Raw genomic sequence first — 22,663 nt, forward strand, 5'->3', positions numbered from 1 at the left:
CGCCATCTAGCTGCCCCTCACATTGACTTTTTAGTCAACTGAAATTGTCAAGGAGATTCATAATGAAAAATTTCAGTAGGTCAGTGTAAGAGGACAAGATGGATAAAAAATGTTGTTGAGGTAGAATAATAAAGAAGACTTAGTAACTGATTGGATATGAGACATGGAGACCTGACAGTCAAAAAAGAATAGCAAAATACTTTTATTTTAAAAAATAACAGCAAAATCTTATCTATAGGACACTAAGAGAACATTGATGTCAGTAATAGAAAGAATGAAATAACAAGAAACAGGTTTAGTAGGAAAAATGATAAACTTCATTTCAGACATGTTGCACTTGAGATTCTTGTAGGAACCCCATATAGAGCTATCTTATAATCAGCCAGAGTTCAGAAGAGGAGTCAGAGTTAGAGACACAGATCTCCAAGACATCTACATAGAACTGGTAGTTGAAGCTAGCATGTGAGGTTGTTATAGTTGAGATTCTCTATACATAGAAGAGGGTTAGAAAGTTAGCATTGGTGAACACCCTTTTTTAAGAGTAAAGGATTTAGGGGCAGCTAGATGGTACAGTGGATAGAGCACTGGCCCTGGATTCAGGAGTACCTGAATTCAAATCTGGCCTCAGACACTTAACACTTACTAGCTGTGTGACCCTGAGCAAGTCACTTAACCCCAATTGCCTTACTTAAAAAAAAAAAAAAGAGTAAAGGATTGGGGCAGCTAGGTGGTGCAGGGGATAGAGCACTGGCCCTGGATTCAGGAGGACCTGAGTTCAAATCCGGCCTCAGACACTTAACACTTACTAGCTGTGTGACCCTAGGCAAGTCACTTAACCCCAATTGCCTCACCAAAAAAAAAAGTACAAAGGATCATGAACCAGAGGACCTTGAAGAGGCGAGGTTTAAAAGGCGGGAGGAGAGCCAAGAGAATATGGTATCTCTGAAGGCAAAGAAAGGAACAGCATCCAAAGGAAGAGGTGTTCAACCATGTCCAATACTGCAGAGGGGGTAAAGTAGCATGAAAAGTGCCAGCAGCAATGTTTGCCTTTTTCCAACCAAGCAGTTTTTTGTGACCTTTGAAAGATAAGTTTCAGTAGAAGATTCAGGCAAGAAAACAGATTACAAAGTGTATAGAGAATAGGCAATGGGGTAGGTGAGGAGGAAATGAAGGGATTGGGTATAAAAAAACTTTTATGGATGAGTGTGGGATGGAGGAGAGAGACAAGATTGGTAGCTAGATGGTTTGAAAATGTTTTTCTCTTTGTTTCTTGCAACTGGGGAGATCTTCGCATTTTTATAAGCAGATGATAAGGACCCACTAGAGAGGGAAAAGGCAAAGATGCATGGCAGATGGGGTAGGGGGAGAGGGAGGAGGTAGAGGAGGACACTAACAAAAGTAGAAGGAAATGGCTGTAAGAACACAGAGGAGTCAGAACTAGAATCAGAAGGGATGCCCTTTCAAAGGTGATCAGAGAGAAGAAGGGAAGAGTGAATGATGCTGCTAATGAGTTTTTAAGAATAGCGAAGGGAAGTTGAAAGAACTCAGAGAGAAAGGCCTCACTGGGATGGGAGGCGGGGCAGGGAAGATGTCAAGCTAAAGCTGGAAAGAGAATTTGTAAAGAGGGTTAAGTGATACTGGAGATTCTTTCTGACTCTAAGACTCTATGATTCTGTAAACTACCTGACCAGACATTATAAACACAGTATTTTCCACCAACAATCGACCAATTTCTGTTTTAGAATTGATTATTGAATGAACAGGAAGTTACCATTTGATTAAGAATATCAATGAATAAAAATGAATTTGAATTTCTACAAATAAATTTGCTATGTCCTGGTGAAATAGAAAGGTAGACTCAGAATCAGGAAGACGAGGATTTAAATCCCACCTCAGCTACATGCTGGTCGTTTGATGCCAGACAAGTCACTTAACTTCTCAGTACCCTCACACAGCTCTCTAAGACTATACGTTTCACAGCAGTTGTCGATGTGAATAAGTGGAAGGAAAATCCTCATATGTAGATCCCCAAAATCTTCTCTTTTACGAAGGCTCCGAAGACTCTTTCATATACCCACGAATAAATGTAATAATTCTAAAGTAGATATGACAGTATAAATGGGATCCAATCCATAAATCATGAATATATAAATTGTTCTTCCTCTATATGGGTATCAATCTTTTCAACATACATATTTGAGCTATTGATTAATATGGTCTCCTGACAATTGTGTTGATTTTTTTTTTTTTTGCTTAATCTTTGTTAATGGGCTTAGAAATAACTAAAATAAGGCTACGGAAAGTCACAACATTTATCCCTCTCAAGACACCAAAAGAGGAAGGAATTGGTGGTGAAAACAGAAAACATACTTATTTACAGTATTACAATAGATTTGAAGTATTTACAATTAATGCCTTTCCTTTCTTTTCCTTTGCTGAATCTCAACAGATGATAGATAGATAAATAGATAGATAGATAGATAGATGATAGATAGATAGATAGATAGATAGATAGATAGATAGATAGATAGATATGTGTCCATGTATATGTATATAATATATATATATATAATATGTATACATGTATGTGTACATCTCCTTAATATTCTGAGATGATACAGGTAGACTCACTGTCTCCAGAAGTATACTTTGGGGCAAGTCATAAAAACATAGATTTAGAGCTACAAGGGACCTCAGAGGCCAAATTTAAATACCTCATTTTACACATAAAGAAAATGAGGTACAGAAAGTTTGAGAAACTTGCCCAGGGTCACACAATTAGTGTGTCTAAGGCCCAATTCAAACTCAGGACTTTCTGACTCTTAATCTAGTGTTTTACTCACTACAGTAGTGGTGTCAAACTCAAATAGAAAGGGGGTCACTAAACTGTATATAAGGATCCCTGTGGGCCACATATTGACTTCGAAAACCACATATTAACATTATCTCTATTTTATTTTTATTTATTTTGTTAAATATTTCCCAATTGCACTTTAATCTGGTTGGGCTACACTTGGGAGTGTTGCCCATATGGTCTGTGCTGCATCTAAACTTTAATTGCTAGAAAGTTTTGGTTTTTCCCTTACAATGGGTCTGAATCTTTCTCTTTTCAATTTCCACCCTTTGATCCTAGTTTTAAGATGATGAAGAATATAATCAAAGAGGCTCTTAGGAAGTTTAGGAAAGGTGAAAAAGGTATTATACTGAAGGTATAGGAAAACTACTCAAGAAACAATTACAGTAGACTAGGTGAGTAGTAATTATGACCCAAGTAAGATGATTGGGATAATTATAGTGAGAGTGGATGGGGCAGAGATGGATGTTAGAGACGGTGACAAAGTAGAATCAGTAGGACATGGCAACTTATTGGGTGTGACAGAGTAAAGGAAAGGGGAAAAAAGGCTATTGTTACCTTATACATTCCTTATTCAATTGTAAGCTCCCTGAGAGCAGTGGCTAATTTTCATCTTCATATCCCAGCACCTGGCACAATAACTTGTACCCAGTCAGTACTTAATGAATGTTTGTTATGCTGAATTAAATTGAGTCGGTATTCAATAAATACTGTGAAGAAATGAAATAACACTTCCCATAACAGAACTTCTTTTGGTCAAATGTGCAAAAGATGGGCCACAGCAGGAAATCAGTGCCAATTCTCTACAGTGAGCTGAAATAGGATAACAGCAAGAAAACTGAGAATAAGGAATAGCTTTAATACATTTCAAAGCAGTGCAAATGATGTGGCATAACTTCGTGGGAAACAAGAGCAACAGTAAGCCCAACCTCAATTGCAGCAATCAAAAATGGATTTTTTTGCAGCATTAAAATGTTTATGTGGATTCTTTAAAAAAAAGTTGATTTTGAAAGCAGTAAACAGTGCCAGTTTCTGGAAATAGCAGTAGTTTTAAACCACAGGATAGTCTTAACATATGCAAGTTATGTTCAACCATTTCTCTTTTTAGCAAAAGCCTTTGATAATGTCATCTTTGTACAGTAGGGTGTCCCCAGGGCTCTGTCCTGCTCTTGAATATTTTTCTCAGTAACTTGGATGAAGGTAGAGATGACCTGTTTATCAAATTTGCAGATGGCACAAAGCTGGGAAAGATAGCTGACACACTGGATTATAATCAGGATATCAAAATATCACAACAGGTTAAATGATAGATGAAATGGAGCCATTTAAAAAGGATAAATTTAAAGCCCAACTTGGGTTAAACAAAATAAGGCTAGTTTCTAATGTTCTATTAGTTCCTATGAAGAGGATGAAGGTCCTCAATCTGACTCAACAGTGTAAATCAGTAAGGACAGCTGGGTGGTGTAGTGGATAGACTGCTAGGCCTGGAGGCAGAAAGACTCTAAATTCAAATCTGGCCTCAGATACTTGCTAGTTGTGTGACCCTGGGCAAGTCACTTAACCCTTTTTGCCTCAGTTTCCTAATCTATAAAATTAGCTGGAGAAGGAAATGGCAAATCACTCCATTATCTTTGCAAAGAAAACCTCAAATGGGGGGTGTGAATTGTTGGAAACAATTGAAAAAACTGAACAACAAGTGTACTATGTCTCTAGGTTAGGGCACATATGGGGCATGGTATTCAGTTCTGAGTGCCATGTATTGGGAAATATATAAACAAGTGATGATAGCACAAGCAAATGAGGGCAACTATCAGGATGAAGACTGGAAAGGATACCATATGAAAATTGGTTGAGGAAATCAAAAATATTAGCTTGGAGAAAAGAAAAATGGGTTGAGTGAAAGTGGGAATGGCATTATCTGTCATCCATCTTCAAGTATTTGAAGAACTATCAGGTAGAAGAAAAATTAGACATGCTTTACTTTTAAAAAGTACTTTAAGAATAATACCTCACCGGGGCAGCTAGATGGCGCAGTGGATAGAGCACTGGCCTTGGAGTCAGGAGTACCTGAGTTCAAATCCGGCCTCAGACACTTAACACTTACTAGCTGTGTGACCCTGGGCAAGTCACTTAACCCCAACTGCCTCACTAAAAAAAAAAAAAGAAGAAGAAGAAGAATACCTCACCATCCCTAGATTCAAGAGGACCTGAGTTCAAATCCAACCTGAGACACTTGACACTTACTAGCTGTTGTGACCTTGGGCAAGTCACTTAACCCTCACTGCCCCACAAAAAAAGAATAGCTAGCATTTATATAGCACTTTAATGTTGCCAAAGTGCTTTAAATATAATTTCATTTGAACCTCACAGCTCAGTAAATTAAGAGTGGTTATTAACCCTATGTCACAGATAAAGAAACTGAAGATGACAAGGGTTAAGTGACTTACCCATGATCACACAGCTAAATGCCTGAGGCAGGATTTTAATTTAGGTCTTCCTAAACACAGAGAGTCCTAAAGAACTCTATCCTCTGTACTATCTAGCTGTCTGGGTATTACTGTTGTTCTTGCTGCAGCTGTTGCTATCAATACTGAATGAAGAAGGAAGAACTAGATCAATGTTCATATGTCACTGGAAAGGAGTCAGATTTCAAGTCAGCATAAAGAAAAAAATTCCACCAATTAAATCTATCCCCAAAAGAAGTGAATTGTCTTGGCAGAGAGTGAGGAGAGAGTGAGATGTCCCTCACCAGAGGTCTTTAAGCAAAGATAGAATGATCACTTGCTAGGAGTGGTATAGTGAGGATTGTTGTTAAGGTGAGTTGGACTAAATGACCACTGAATTCCCTTTAAGCTCCAATATACTGTGATATCAAAGATAGTAACATAAATCTGTCCTTGCTCTTCCTATATACTTCCATGTTCTGATTATTTTTATATTATTTCTCATAGCAGTTGGAGTTATATTTTTGAAGATAGCCCATGAGTATTCTAATTGGTATGGTCTAGACAGTCAACCATTACATGATGGCTAGAAAAGTAACCTAAAAACTAGGAAGACCTGGGTCAAATCCCTTCTCCATCACATACTGACTGGGTGAAATGACCCCATTTGGGGTTTTCTTGGCAATGATACTGGAATGGTTTGCCATTTCTTGCTCCAGTTCATATTACAGATGAGAAAAATGAGGCAAACAGGATTAAGTGACTTGCCTAGGGTCACATAGCTAGTAAGCATATAAGACCAAATTTGAACTCAACTTCTCCAAACTCCAGGGCTAGCACTCTATCCATTATGCTAACTACCTGTCCCAACTATGCATTCCACTTTACTCAAACCAAAGTCAAATGGACTGTTAATCAACTATATGGTTTATCTAGGGCTGTGTAATTTTTTTTTACATAAGAATCTCTTCCTTTCTAGAAAATTGCATCTCTCTAAATTTCTGGGATGGGTGGGGTTTCAGCATTAATTTTTAAATATGTGTACCTATGATGCAAAATACATATTTAAATATTCAGTAATATGAATGATATGTAATGTCTTCACTATGGGAGAACTCCTGGTGTGGGAAGTCATTCAAACAATGCCTGGGACACAAAATGATCTATCTACAATTTAGCAGATTAGTCATAAGGAGTTGACTGGTGCTACAGAGAGAGGATAAACTAGTTAAGTGGCAGAGACAAGATTTAAGCCCACGCCTTCCTGACTCTACTCCACACACACAGCACTACTATAAACTACTATAGCATGCTGACCCTACATGTAAACATATAAACTATAACAGAACTATTTTTGGAGGTAGCATGTTGTGGCTGATAACTCTGGCCATGGAGTCAGGGAAATTGAAATTTAAAACCCACCTCAGCTGACAGTTACTAGCTGAATGACCATAGAATAGTCCCTTAACCTCTCTAAGCCTCAGTTTCCACATAAATAAAATGGTTAAAATAGTTAGATCTATCACATTGGGTTGTTGTGAAGAAGAAATAAAGTAAAATGGTATGATGAGCTATGTGTATTTTAGGTATTGTTAATGATATTAATTTCCTGTTAGAGGATATAAGAAACATTTGACTCTTTTTGACTATCTAATGACAAAGAAGAAAAATAATTATTAATGATTGTTAATGTTATGAAGCTATTTTTCAGAAAACAGAAAAAATTTTACTATCATATTTGTAAATTAATTATATTATTGCATTTGGTAGCTTCTTAATTCTTTTTTAAAATAAAGGAAAGATGAATTAACTTTGGTATATGCACTTAAATTGAGCAAAATATTCTCTGAATAAACTGCCATTTGAATATTCCATGTGGGAATCCTGGCCTAAACATCACACTTGCCACACATGGTCTCTGAGCCTCCTACATTCATGTCCTTCTGTTATAATGGCCCTCTGCCTGCTCAAAAGTTAGTTGTACTTTGCCAAAGGCTCTTGCATAACACTAAAAGTCCATCTTTTCTGAGTGTCACCCTCATCTATGTAAGCACCATGGCTAGCACCAAGACCTGATCACATTTGCGCATCTACTCTATTACCCCAACACAGAATATCAAGACAGCAAAGTAAAGAAAGATTTGAGAATTCAAAGATATTTGAAAATAAAGCTTATTGAAAGTTAGAGATCCCACTGAAGAATGAACAAAGGCCAACTGAACTCCAGACCAATATAAAAAGAAGTCAGTTCAAATAAATGTTATTAGTTTCAATAAGCCCCCAAATTCTGAGTTTTTGTTCAAGCTTTTTGAGGTCATTCCCTTTTCAGAGAAACCTTCTTTCCTTTCCTAACTAGGAGGCTAATCTCAGTTATCTCCTTGCAGGGCAGTTACTATACCAACAATGAACATATATTATTTAATACACATTTTCTTCCCTGGGGATCCTTATGATCAATCACACATTTATAGCCCAGCTACCTGGAAATAGGTGGGGTGTCTGCTACTTCAGAAGAGTTCAAGCAGAACTAGACTAAAAAAGAATAAGGATGATTTCCTTGACCAATTAAAGTATATTGAATGTCTTCAATATAATTTTTCAGCACTAATTTACCCTCAAAAGATAACAGTTCCTTATTGTTAGGTTTCAGAGAAGCCTAATGGTCTATTTTAGGATAAAATATGTTATTTGTTAAAGAGTCTCCAAGGCGTTGATGTCCTCAAAACACCTCACATGCATCTGGTCAAATAGAAAACCCCCAATTCAACACTTAATGATACTGAATGGCCCACTACAAAATTTTCATTTCCTTACTAAATGCATCCTGTTCATACAACTTACAGTGACAATACTATGGTGAGCTGACATGAAGTTCCTCAGCTACATTCTTGTATCATCACCTTCTCTCTCCCTTATGTCTCTCACAGAAGGCAAATCCCTCCTCCCCACTTCCTCCACAGTCTTACACCAGTAGTTATCCTCTTCTCTCTCCCTCCCCGCAATCTGTGATAATTGAGGAATATGACAGCTCATGAGCTCTAGGTAATCTCCATGAACGTTGAAGTAAATTAAGACTTGGAAAAGTACTTTCTTCAATTTCACTGAACTAAACTTTATTTCTCTAGTTAAAGATGTTTTTATATCTTGAAAATTGATTTAAATTTTATATTCTAAGAGTAGAGATCCCCTGACTCTTTGCAAGACAAGCCAATTGTCATATCATGTTGAACATCCTTGTTAGAAGAAGTACTTTGTCTTTCAGAGTGCATATCAAAGCATTCTTATAAATAAAGAGGCCTCTTAAGAGTTTGCTATGCCTCATGTGTCATTATAAGTCTTAGAGTCTAGTGATTGATCATTCATTCAGCTGGTCAGCAATGAGGACAATCAGTCATATTACAAGACAAGTAGTTCCAGCTCTAGCTCATCTATCATCAACATCAAATATTTATTGAGTGTGCATAATGCACTGGAAGCTGTACAGAATAAACAGGAGAGATGATTCTTGTCCACTGAGATCCTAAGTTCTGAAGAATTGTAAGAGAGAGATTCAAAAGAAAGATTACCAAGCTATTTGATCTTAAAGTATGAAGATCTTTTGTGTGTGTGTTTTCCTTCGAGGTACCATAGAAATTTTATTTTTTTCTCTTTCCTTTTTTAATAGTTGGTACCTTGCTACTCTGTACTTATTGCTCATTTTCTTATTTATTTTGTCCACTTCATCATTTTGTCATTTTTCTTCTCTCATCTTCACATGATTTTTCTTATTCTTTCCCTTATGTGGCCTCTTTTAATAAGACTTTAAAAAATTAACATTGTTATTACCAAAACCCAGCTTGTTTCAGGTTTCCTAAGATAGAATATGGTCCAAAAAGTCAGTAAACATGCCATAGACCATATTGGCTTGTATTTATGATACAAGTATCCCTCAATATCCTGAACTTATCTTATTTAGGAAATGAACTGTGAGATAAAATTGAATATTTCAAACCCTAATCCCTAATAATTACCATTCTACTTCAAGCTCCCAAAACAGTTGTTGTTTTTCCCTCATTCTCAAAGAGGACTGTAGCATCAGGGTGATGTCATGACTTGCAGTGAACTGGATTTAAGTGAGAAAGGGATGTACAAAGTTACCAACCTCACTCCCTCCTCCAGAGCCATATAGGTCCAGTGGCATGATACATAACAGGATGACTGGAGATAGGCCTGGATGTTTTATTTGTTTGTTTGTTTTTAAGAGAACTGGAGTTAAATGACATACCTAGGGTCATACAAGTAGTAAGTGTCTGAAATTAATTTGAACTCAGGTCCTCCCAACTTCAGGGCCAGTGCTCTATCCACTGTGCCACCTAGCTACCCCCTCCCCCAAACAATGAAATCACAGTTAAGGATGTAGTAAAACCTGTAAGTGAACAGAGTTTAAGAGTTACAAATTCATAATACATAAGCATACTAAGATCCTCACTGCTCTTTGACAATCTTTCTACTCCGCCGTTATTGAATTTCCTTATCTCATTGTCCAAAGAGATAATTCCAAGTTTTCTGCTTTCACCTTAACAGCAAAGAAAAGCCCTGCGGGGGCAGCTAGGTAGCACAGTGGATAGAACACCGGCCCTGGAGTCAGGAGTACCTGAGTTCAAATCTGGCCTCAGACACTTAACACTTACTAGCTGTGTGACCCTGGGTAAGTCACTTGACACCAATTGCCTCACTTAAAAAAAAAAAAAAGAAAAGAAAAGCCCTGAACATCATTCTTACAGGAAATAAGTTTACTTCCTACTTCACTGAAAATACTAAGGCCCTCTAACATGAGGTTCCTCAGCTCCATTCTTCTACTGTTATTACCTTCTCTTTCCCTCCTGCCTATCACAGAAGGCTAAGCCTTCCGGGATAGAACTTCTGATTCCATTTCTCTCCACTGTTTCCAGAACCTTGTACCACTACTTATTTTCTCTCTCTCTCTCTCTCTCTCTCTCTCTCTCTCTCTCTCTCTCTCTCTCTCTTTCTCTCTCTCTCTCCCTCTCTCTCTCCTTCCCTTCCTCCCTCCCTCCCCCATTTATTTACAAAACTGGCTCAGATCTCTAAAACTCTTAAATTTTTCCCTATGGTTGGCAATATAATATAGTAGAAAAAATACTGGTTTTGGAGTCAAAAGTTCAGTCATTTTTCAGTCACTTCTAACTCTTCATGACCCCATTTGATGTTTTCTTGGAAAAAATACTGGAATGGTTTGCCATTTCCTTCTCCAGTTTACTTAAAAGATGAGGAAATGAGGCAAAGAGGGTTAAGTGACTTGCCCAGAGTCACAAAGCTAAGAAGTATCTAAGGCTGGATTTGAACTCAGGAAGAAGAGTAGTATTCTTAACTCCAAGCCTGGCAATCTATCCACTGAACTCCTAGCTGCTTGGAGTCAGAAGATTTGGTTTCAAATTCTGCCTCTGATTATAACTACCTGTGATACCTTGTCTAAGTCACAGAATGGCTCTCAGTCTCTATTTCCTCCTCAGTAACATGAGGAAGCTGAACAAATACCCTCTAAAGTCTCGTCCATCTTTAAAGCTATGATTTTAGAAGAATGGTATTTGCCCATATGCTACATGACCCTAGAATACTGTGCTTTAGAGGCAGATAAGTGATGCAATTCATAGAGTTCTAGGTTTGGAATCAAGAAGAGCTTAGTTAAAATCCTGCTTCAGACACTTGCTGGGTGATCTTGGAAAAGTCAATTAGCTTCCCATGGCCTCAGTTTCCTCATCTAAAAAATGAGGACATTGAATTAAGTGACTTCTAGGTCCCTTCCCATTCTAAAATTTATGAGCCTATCATCCTATAACCATTATATTCCATGAAATTACCATTTTATTTCTTTCCTCCATTTTACTTAAAACATTTTGCAAAAGCTGTCTACAACTGATGCGTTGTCATCTCCACTGATCAACCTTTCTTCAGCCCCTCACACCTGGGTTTCCATCCTTACCACTTTTAAAAACATTCTCTCAAAAATCACTTTGTTGTTGTTTATTCATTTCAATTGTCTGACTTTTCATGACCCCCTTTTGTAGGGGGCAAGGGCACATGATGCTTTGGGTAGAAATACTGGAGTTGTTTGTCATTTCTTTCTCCAGGTTATTTTTCAGATGAGGAAACTGAGGAAAGATGGTTAAGTAACTTGAAAAGGATCTCACAGCTAGTACGTGTCAGAGACAAATTTGAGCTCAGGTCTTACTTACTCCAGGCCCACACTCTATACATTTCACCACCTAGCTGCCTCTAAAGCCCAGAATTCTAGTGCTCACAGGTGACAACTAAACAGCAAAGTCAATGGCCTTTTTTAGTCTTCATTTTCCTTAACTCCTCTGGACCTTTTGACATTTCAGCAGATAGATTTTTCTCTCCTCTCTTAGTTTCAGGGATACAACACTTTCCTAGTTCTTCCTTTACCTGTAATGTGAATGTAAGCCAAGGTGCCATTCTTGCCCATATTCTCCCTTAATATTCTATTTCTTAGCAATTCCACTTTATTCCAAGGTTACATCTACCATTTCTATGCATATGCCTCCCCCAGTATGGATCTTCAGAAGTGATGTCTTTATCAATCTTATTGACTCACCTGCCCCTCAAACTCTATATGCCTAAAAATGAACTCATTTGTTTTTCCCCTAAACCAGCTTCATTAGTTGTGTTTTTGGCATCACCATTTATCTGACTTCCATGTTCTTAACCTTGAGATTCTCTTTGATGTTCACTATTGGTCACCCTTCATATCCAATAATTTATTCAGTGCTATCCAATCCACCTCTGCTACTGCTCTCAGATACATTTTCTCCACTCTATTCTCACTGCTAGCCTTCTGTATCCCTTTGATACTGACTTGATATATTGAATTAATTTAAGATTCATTTATTTTTTTTTTTTTTACTTTTTTTTTTTTTTTTTAAGTGAGGCAATTGGGGTTAAGTGACTTGCCCAGGGTCACACAGCCAGTAAGTGTTAAGTGTCCGAGGCCGGATTCGAACTCAGGTACTCCTGACTCCAGGGCCGGTGCTCTATCCACTGCGCCACCTAGCTGCCCCAAGATTCATTTATTTATTTAAGATTTCCACAGAATCAGAGACTCTAAGAGTTGAAAGAAACTCTAAAAGTCGATCAATTCCAACCCATTAATGACCAAGAATGTTCTGTAGAATATATGCATCAAGTGGTTATCCAATTACCTATGGTGACATAGAACCCATGATGGCCCAAGATACTCCATCCCACTTTTTAATAATTCTAATTCTTAGGAAATCTTTCTTTATATCAAACATTTTAGCCATTGTTCCTAGATCTACTTTTTAGATTCGAGGAGAATAATTCTAATTCCCCTTCAACACTATTGTTAAGTCATGTTTCTGTCATGTCTGATGTGACCCCATTTGAGGTTTTCTTGGCAGAGATACTAGAGTGGTTTGTCATTTCCTTCTCCAGCTCATTTTTCATATAGGGGACTGAGGCAAACTGGGTTAAGTGACTTGACTTGCCCAGAGTCACACAGCTAGTGAGTTTCTGAGAGGCTAGATTTGAACTCATGAAGATGAGTCTTCTTTACTCTAGACCCAATACTCTACCTACTGTGCCACCTAGCTCTGCTACTATTTAAACACTGGTCTATGATGTTTCCCTTGTCTTTTCCTCTTGAGACTAAGAAGCCTTCATTCCTTCAAGTGATGCATATGTAATATCTCTAAGTCCTCTCACCATTCTGATCACCCTCTTTCAGATGCACACCAGATTATTTAAATGCTTCCTAAAATGTGGCGATCAGAACCAATCACAAAACTCCAGGTATGATATAACCAAGGCAAGACTATTCCTTTCTCTTTTCTGATCCTTATACTACATTTAATATCATATAACCAATTTTTTGACAAGCAGAGCACACTGATGCTACATATTAAGTTTGCAATCCATGCCTGGGTCTTTTTTCATGGGCACTATTGTCTAAACATACCTCCCCCAGTCTGTTCATCTGAAATGGATTTTTTGAGGTCCTTGTGGCACTTTAGATGTATTCCATTAGACGTCTTACTAGATTTGGCCCAACTGGATCTTGATTCTGTCATAGAATGTTTTAGCTAACCCTCCCATGGTTGTGTCTTTTACAGATTTTGAGAAGTACTCCATCTTTGGCTTCATCCAACATACCGATAAAACGTTAAACTGCACAGGTTCTTTATTGTTTCAACTAGAGATTTTCTGAAGTCTTGCCTCTATTCTACGGCAGCTTGCTGGTGAAACAGCATTGGGTCTGCAATCAGAAAAACCTGCCTTCACATCTGGCCTCAGATACTTATTATTTGTGTAACCCTGAACAAGTCACTTAACCCCTGTTTGCCTCCTTTTCTTCATCTATAAAATGGGGATGATAATAACACCTACCACCTAGGGTTGTTGGGAGGATAAAATGAGATAATAATTATAAAGCACTTAGCACAGGGACTGGCACATAGTAAGTGCTTGCTATATAAATGCTGCTGCTGCTACTGCTGCTCTTTCTCCTTCTCCTCCTCCTCCTCTTCCTCTTCCTCCCACCACCACCACCACCACCACCACCACTACTACTACTATTACTACTACCACCACCACCACTACTACTACTACTACTACTACTACTACTAGTACTACTACTACTACTATTACTACTGACTTTACTTTAGGTGTGGCAAAAAGGAAATTTGTCTCATAAATTCAATACAAGAAGTAGCCACAAGAGACATGTAAGACTGGGGATTGTCACTACCAGAAAGTATAGTGTATAAGGGGAAATTTGCCATAATAATTTCTGAAAGAACTAAGTAACAGCTGTATATGCACAAACTAAAGTTCAGTCCCTCCACAGAGAAGAGGAAAGGACAAGCATACAACTTGGCAACTCTTCAGGTTATCAGGAAGAAAGGCTAGATAGGAGTTTTTATGAAAAAGAAAAAGATCTGGGGAGTTTGGGTGGGTTACAAGCTCAATATGAGTTAACAGGGTAACACGATAACCAAAATCCAAATGCTTTCCTTTTCAACATTAGGAGAGTCCTAATAAAGAGGCAACCATTCCACAGTGCTTTGACTTTATCAGACCCCATCTAGAATATTTTTTTATTACAATTCTTGGCACTATATTTTAGGAAGTACATAGACATTCTAGATATAGTTAGAGCAAGGCAACCTGGATAATAATAATAACTCACTTGTGTACAATGTTTTAAATTTATGCAGTATCTTCCTTATAACTATATTGTAAAGTAGATAATTAAATATTATTATTCTCATTTTGTAGACAAGAAAACTGAGGCACAGAGAGGTAAAGTGACTTATTTGGGGTCATACAAACATTTTCAGAACCATAAAGCAAATCCCTGCCTCCTGACTGTGTCCAGCACATTCTCTCCATTGAACCATGCCGTCTCCCTATGATCATAAGCAGACCAGAGACCATGCTGTCATTTAAAGGAACCAGGGTAGTCTAGCCTAGAAAAGAAGATTTACTTTAGTTATCTGTGTACATACTGTATCCAGCCCAGTACAATGTAAGCTCCCTCAGGGCCAGGACTGACTTGCTCATTACCTTTATATCACTAGTACTGAACCAGGACCTGGCACACAATAAAATTTAATGCATGGTTGGTGAAATGAATTGTATTGGAAATGTTTTAACTACTCTCAGATATTTGAAAGGCAAAACTAGAAGCAACTGGTAGAAGCTATGGAGGCAGATTTGGAGTCATTATAGCTTCCCAAGGATGCCCTCAAAGTAGAATAAGATACTACTTCTGAGAGAAGTAGATTCCCCTTGTCACTGGAGCTTTGCAAAGGGAGGCTGCATGACCGTTTGTGAAAGATGCTGCTGAGGGACTTTGTACCAAGGTGCAAGTTAGACTAAATGACCTTTGAGATTGCTTCCAATTCTGAAATTCTGTGACTCTGTGAAACGAGGAATGCTATTGCAATTGTCCAGGGTATTATTAGAAGAAAGGAATTGTAATGGCTTGCAAGGCATGCCAGGGAAGGCTGAGAAAGCAAGTAAAGCCTACTCTGATGACAGGCAATTGGCCCAGAGAAAGGTCAAACTTAAAACACAGTCGCTCTCCAGACTTTCCAACAAACTAAGCCAGAGTAAAACAGCAAGACAAGCATCAACTCAGGTGGGGGCAGAACAGTGAGAAGAAAGGAGAGAAAAGGGAACTAAGGAAGTCAGGGAAAGAGAGGGCAGGAAATTTTAATTTTAAAGAACATCATGCCCTAGAATCTCTGGCTGAGGCAGCACACTCCCACCCCACCCCCATACACACATATAGCCAAATGAACACCCAACTCTTCCTCTCAGAATTAACACCTACACCAAAATCAAAGTAGGACCTCATTCAATGCCCATAACCTTTATTGGTTAATTAAACACACCACCAATACTCCAAGTGGATGAGCTGATTGAGCCCAGATGAGGGAGAAAGGAGTAAAAGAAAATGAGTGCTCCTGGACCCAATGAACCACTGCATCTCCTTAGCTAGGGTAACCATTGCAAATGTTCTGCCCAAATAGAGCATGCTAGCCTTGAAGTCTGGTTAAGCTTTGGATAGAAGTAAAAGAGAATGATAAGATGGTCATTATTGTTTGGAGGTTCAAATGAGATACCCTGTGTAAAGTGCTTTACAAACCTTAAAGGCTCTATATGAAAGATAGTTATTTTTGTTAATGTTATTATAAAACACTGTAATCATATTAAATGTAAAATGTTCAAAGGACTAAAAGGAGCTAAATGTCTCCAGATTATTCTTTTATTGTGGCATTATTCAGTCTAAGGGGGAAAAGGTGGATTCAGGTGAGAAGTCCACAGAAATGGGATCTAGAAGTAAAATTTAAGTAGGGTAAAACATAAGTTGAAGGCAGCTAGGTGGCATAGTGGATAGAGAGCTGGGTCTGGAGTCAGGAAGACTCATCTTCCTGAGTTCAAATCCTGCCTCAGACACTTACTGAATGTGTGACTCTGGGCAAGTCATTCAACCTCTGTTTGCCTTAAGCCACTGAAGAAGGAAATGGCAAACAACTCTACTATCTCTGCCAAGGAAAACTCATGATGGTATTGATGTGCTATGGTTCACAGGGATCGCAAAGAGTTAGAAACAACCGAACAACAACAAACCATGGGTGTTTATTAAGTCACTATACCAGGTTAGGATGAAGTTCTTTGAGGATTTTGATCCTAAGAGAAAAGGTCTCCTTTACACACTCCACATTCCAGGCAAACCTATCTGCTAGTTGGTCCCTAGAAATGGAACTCAATCTACTATTTCAGTGTCTTGAGATAGTCCTGGAATGCTCTCTTCTCACCTCCACAACTTAAAATGATTAAGTTCCTTCAAGGGGTCAAATCAAATGCCACGCCCTATGTGACACCTTTCCTGATGCCCCCAGTTGTCAGAGTTCTGCCACCTCCTTGAAATTACTTTGTTTTTATTTTGGATATATTTATTTACTTTTCTTTGGACATGTTATTTCCTGCACACATATAAGACAACTTGTGAACCCTGATCCTCTTCTTCCCATCCAGCACTCTTTTCATTATTGCATGTTGTATCTTGGAGTTGTCTTCAACTCCTCCAAGAGAAAATTTTTTAAAAACTGGCCTAATAAAATTTATGGATGTTAGAAGTAAATTGACAAAATAAAGGGAAATTTCCATAGCACTAAAAGAACCAACTACCATCTAGGGAAGGAAAATTGAAAGGTTCATTACTGGTCACAGATACCTGCTTAATAGGTTTTCTCAGCCATGTGTATTAAAGGATAATAGGACAAGTGCCCCATTTTACCTCTGATGAGAGAATTTAATTACTCCTGAAGAGAAAAGAAATACTTTTCCTAATATCACTATTGTACAACAATTGATGTCCAATCCCATTTTCTAGACATAATTAACAAAAATGCAGAATGAAAATCTACCATCTTCCTTGTTCAGATGTGTGCCCAGTAGTTCTTAGCAATAAGATCAGCTGTTGGTCTTAGCTCAGTGCAGCTCAGAATGGGGAAATATAATTAAGGAATACTTTGAGTCACCAAAGGCTAAGCCTGTTAGAAATAGCAACTAGAGCTCCTGGGCAAAATAAGTGAAGAAAAAATTAATTACCATATATCACCTCCCCAAGGACATAAGAAGTCATACTAGGTCAAACTTATATTCCACCCAACCCAATGTTCTGTCTCTGGCAGAGGTACTAAAGATAGTTCTAAAGGTGGGCATGTATATTCCCTTTAATGTTATCCTCAAGGGTTAGGGATGTATACACAAAACTGCCTTGCTCACAATCCTCATTTCCATTTTTATTCAATGATAAATCTTGTCATTTCTGAATTTTGCTAAGCTCTCTTTAATCTATTTTAACTTGTGATGTCTCTGATATTCATAAAATGCTTTAAAGCTATTATCTCTTTAGAACCTCAAAACAACCCTATGAGGTGGTTAATAAATGTATCATGTGACTATAGGTTTGCTTTGTGCCTTCCATTTTTGCTGGGCACAATCTTTCTCCTCAGAGAAGGCAGCAAAGGGCCAGACTGGGAGCATTCCTTCTACCCCAAAGGACTTCCCCTTGCTCCAAAACAGTGACTTTTATCCCTGTCAGCACTATGCAACTTCTCCCTCTTGGTGCCCTCACTCCTGCTAGGCAATCCTACTATATCTCCCTTATCAACTCACTATCCCTCTCTCCACTGAGGCTTTTTCAAACTTTTATGCATCCTTTGACCTCCCATGACTTCCCCTTCCTGACTTTCTCAGTTGAAATCCTTGATTAATAATTTACAGGAAAAAAATGAGGCTATTTTCCATAATTTCCCTTTTCCCCATCTTCTCCCTTTCCTGTCACTTAGATGACTTCTGTTACTCTCTCCTCATTCACCCCTGTCTCACATGATTAAGTGGCTTTACTCCTTACCAAAGCTAAACCCTCAACTTGTTCAAGTGACCTCCTTCCATCCTGTTCCTTCCAATTCTTTCACTTATGCCTACTTGATTATTTATTTTTAATCTCTACCTGTTTACTGGCTCATTTTCTGCTACCTATAAACATGTTGGAAAAAAACCCTAACTTGATCCTTCCTTGCTAATTATCATCATATATCTCTTCTGCCCTTTGTAGGCAAAGTTCTCAAAAAGGTCATCTACATTAAGTGCCTTCACTTTCTTTCCTCTCACTCTCTTATTAACCCTTTACAATCCACCTTCCAGTATTATTGTACAAAAACTGCTCTTTCCAAAGTTACTAAGGATTTTTAGTTACCAAATCCAAAGGCCTTTTCTTAATTCTCATACTCCTAGACTTCAATGAAACCTTTGGCACTGCTGATAACCTTCTCTTCCCTAATACTCTCTTCCCTTTATCTTACCAAGACACCAATCTCTCCTGGTTCTCCTCCTATCTATCTAACTGCTCCTTCCCAGCTTCCTTTGCTTGTCAAGATCACATCTTCCACATCTTCTTTCTCTATACTACTTCACTTGGCAATCTCATCAGTTCCCATGGACTAAAATATCATTTATTTGCTGATAATTCTCATATCTACCTATCCTCCTCCAATCTCTCTGCTTAAGCTACACATGTCCAAAACAGAAGTCATTATCCCACCCCCACCCCACCCCCCAAAAAAACCCTCCTACCTTCCCCATTACTATAGAGGGCAAAATCATCCTCTGAGTCCCTCAGGCTTGCAACCCAAAAGTTAACCCCAATCCCTCACTATCTCCCACCCCCCCAATCCAAGCTGTTGCCAAGGCCAATTCATTTTACCTCTTCAACAACTGTCAAATATCCATCCTTCATTCCTCCAACACTGCCACTACTATAGTGCAAGCCCTCTCCACCTCTCAGCTACACCAATCAAATAACCTGTTGATGAGTCTGTCTGCCTCAAATGTCTCCTCTCTCCAATCCACCCTCAATTCAGCCACCAAATCGAGTTTTCTAAAGTACAAGTATAACTGTTATCCCCTATTCGAAAACTCCAGTTTATTGAGTATGAATCTCTTATCAGCTCAAGGCTCGAATACAAACTACTCTGTTTGACATCCAAAGCCCTTCAAAAATCTAGTCTCCTTATCTTTCAGTCTTCTTAACCTTACTCTCCAACGTATACTCTTCCATTCAGAGTGGTCTTCTGACTACTCATGGTCAAGACACCCCATCTCTTGGCTCTGAACATTTATATTCTCCCTCCTTAACTCTGCCAAGTGACTTCCATGCCTTTCTTCAAGTATCAACAACACTGCTACCTTTCACAAAAAGCTTTATCCAAACTCTCTTAATTCTAGTGCCTTCCCTCTGTTAATTATTACCTATTTATCCTGTATATAGGTTACTTTATATATATATATATATATATAGGCACATATTAGGTACTTAATAAGTTTTTATTATTTTATTGAGCATTACCACCCCCATTTTACATATAAAGAATCTAAGGAGGAGAGTAGTTAAGAAATTGGCCTGTGGTGACTCAAATAGTAAGTAATGCTTAGAATTCTTACTTTTGCAGCACTTAGCACTGTGTATTTCACATAGTAGGGATGTAATAAATAACATTCATTTCAATTCATCTAGCACTTATTAAGAACCCACTATGTGTCTAAATACCAGATGCAAAAACAAAAATGAAGGAATCCCTATCATTCCTATTCAGTTAATGAGTTCCATCTCCTGACTCCTATAAGTTATATCTCTCTTAATGCATTTGTTCTATCCGCTATTATGTTGTCCACTAAAACCTCCAGATCTTTTTTTTTTCTGACAAACTGTTGCCTAACTTCAATCTTGTACTTGCCATACTGATTTTAAAACCAAAGTGTGAGACATTGTAAATAAATGTAAACATTTATTTCTACTGAAGTTGATTACTGGAATCACATCAGTGGGCTAGTTGGTAAAAATACATTGTTGTGGGGCAGTTGGGTGGTGCAGTGGATAAAGCACTGGTCATGGAGTCAGGAGGACCTGAGTTCAAATCTGTCCTCAGACACTTGATACTTACTAGCTGTGTGACCCTGGGCAAGTCATTTAACCCCAAATGCCTCACACACAAAAATGCATTGTTGTTTAGGCCTTCCAACTTTGTGTCATCTGTAAATTTGATAAAAACACTAGCTATGGCTTTATAAAAACCATTGACAGAAATGTTAAATAACACAGGGCTACACACAGATCCCTGAGGAACTTCACTGGAGACCTCTTGCCAAGCTAACTTCAAATTATTAATAACTATTTTTTGAGTCCAGTCATTCAACCAATTTTTAATCTATCTAGTTGTATTATTATCTACTCCATGTTTCTTGAGCTATTCCTTAATTTTAGGTTAACTATATCTACAATATTCCCTCACCTGATAGTTTAGCAAATGTCAAAAAAGGAAAAATGTGATTTATACTTGAGGAAGCTGTACTGGCTCTCCATAATCACAACTTCGTTTTCTAGAGTCACCAAGATACTTCTTTAGAGATCTTTTCTACAACTTTCCTAGGAATTAAAATCAAATTCACTGGCCTATTGTTTGCAGACTCTATTCTTTACCCTTTTCTGAAAACTGAGATATTTATGTTTTTTCAATCCAACATTAACTTTTCCACTTTCCACAATTTTTCAAAAATCACTGACAATGAGTTAGCAATTATATCTCTCAGTAATTTCAGGACCTAAGGCTATAGTTCATCTGGCCTAGATAATTTGAATTTATCAAAAGCTATTAGGTAATCTCTTACTCTTTTATTAATCAAGTTTGGTATCAGTTTTCTTAGATATTGTGTTTCGTCAGTTCCATTGAGAAGATCATCATTCTCCTTGGAAAAGAAAGGGACAGGTGTAGGAAATAGACTTGTGATTTGAGTATTATAGGGAATTCCCAGGTGAAAAAAATTCCTTATCCAATGCATATCAGCACCTGCTGTGTATAGTCCTAGAGAGTTGCCAAGAGCGTTGAAAGTTTAAGTGACTTGCCCAGTGTGGTCACATGGCCAGTATGTATCAAGTGGTACACAGACCTTGAACCTGGGTCTTCCTGGCTCTTTGTTCACCCTCCTATTCTGTTTTTCTTGCAGAGATAATAGAAATATAATGAGAAACAGCAGCTCTGCTTTCTCTATGGTCCCAATTATCACTGTCTCATCTGAGCAGCAGTCTTCTCTTCATCAAATCTACTGTTTTCTACAATAAAGCAACCAAACATACCAACAAATAACAAAGCTGCACCATTTTATTATCCCCACTTTCACTTGTCAGTCTCAGCTTTTCTAAGGCTACTTTTAAAGAACTATGCCCCCATATTTGTTTACCTGATCTTGCTTTCCTATTTTGTATGATTTTTAAAAAATACTCAGTTCATTTACTGGGGACTTAAGCAAAGTCCCACATATAGCAAGTGGCAGTGAATGCTGGGATTCTGAACCCATTCTCTGGTTCCAAATTCAGCTCTCTTTTTACTGCATCACACTTTCTCTATTCCAGCATATAAGGAATAAGTCAACATCACCAAACATAATTTATTGAGTACATAAATGTCCAATTTGTTGAAAAATGTAATGGGTTAGAATGAAGTGCTCTTGAGAGGATGATTTAGTCAGCATATTGCCTCCTGAAAATACTCATTCTGGACTATAAATATAGCTATTGGCTAGTGGAAGGAAAATTTCCTTAAGTCATCTCTTTCTATTGAATCCCAGTGACCAACTACTCCACTCAAATATTCAGCCTCAGTTCCCTCTCTCTCTCTCTCTCTCTCTCTCTCTCTCTCTCTCTCTCTCTCTCTCTCTCTCTCTGAGTTATATCTTTTAATGATTTCAGTCAATTTCATCATCCTTTAATATGAAGTATGACTATGTCTAACTGAATTGAATGTTAGAGACTATGCAAAAATAGAGTATTTTGATACAGCCATATCAAACATGGAGAAATGAAGAGAGAGTACTTCTTGTGACTTTCTGGAAAGCCACCTTACTTGTAGAGGGATCATAGGACCAAAGACACAAAGCTGGAAAGGACCTTAGAGGTCTTTAATCCACCCCTCTTCATTTTCTTTCACCTTTCATTTTTTTTTCAATTAACAAGCATTTATTTTCTACTCCAATCACTTCTTTCTCCTCATTGGATAAGGAGAAAAAAAGTAAACTCATGTCAAATATGCATAATCAAGCAAAGCAAATTCCCATATTGGCCATGTCCACACCAGACGAAGCAAGAAAGTCCTAACATGGTTAAATGACTTGTCCCCAATAAGACAGGTAGTAAGTGACAAAGTCATGTTTGCCCTTCCCTCCACCATAATGTGTAAATTATGAGGTCCTACAAAGAACT

At 38.0% G+C, this 22,663-nt stretch overlaps 1 protein-coding gene across 30 annotated transcripts in view; it reads right to left on the minus strand.

Annotated features, from left to right (window-relative positions):
• Positions 1-22,663, minus strand: part of RIMS2 (regulating synaptic membrane exocytosis 2) — an 821,964-nt gene that overhangs the window by 546,842 nt on the left and 252,459 nt on the right. The gene's annotated exons all lie outside the window — the stretch shown is intronic.

The sequence above is a fragment of the Dromiciops gliroides genome, chromosome 1 (genome assembly GCF_019393635.1).
Source record: "Dromiciops gliroides isolate mDroGli1 chromosome 1, mDroGli1.pri, whole genome shotgun sequence".
NCBI lineage: Eukaryota > Metazoa > Chordata > Mammalia > Microbiotheria > Microbiotheriidae > Dromiciops > Dromiciops gliroides.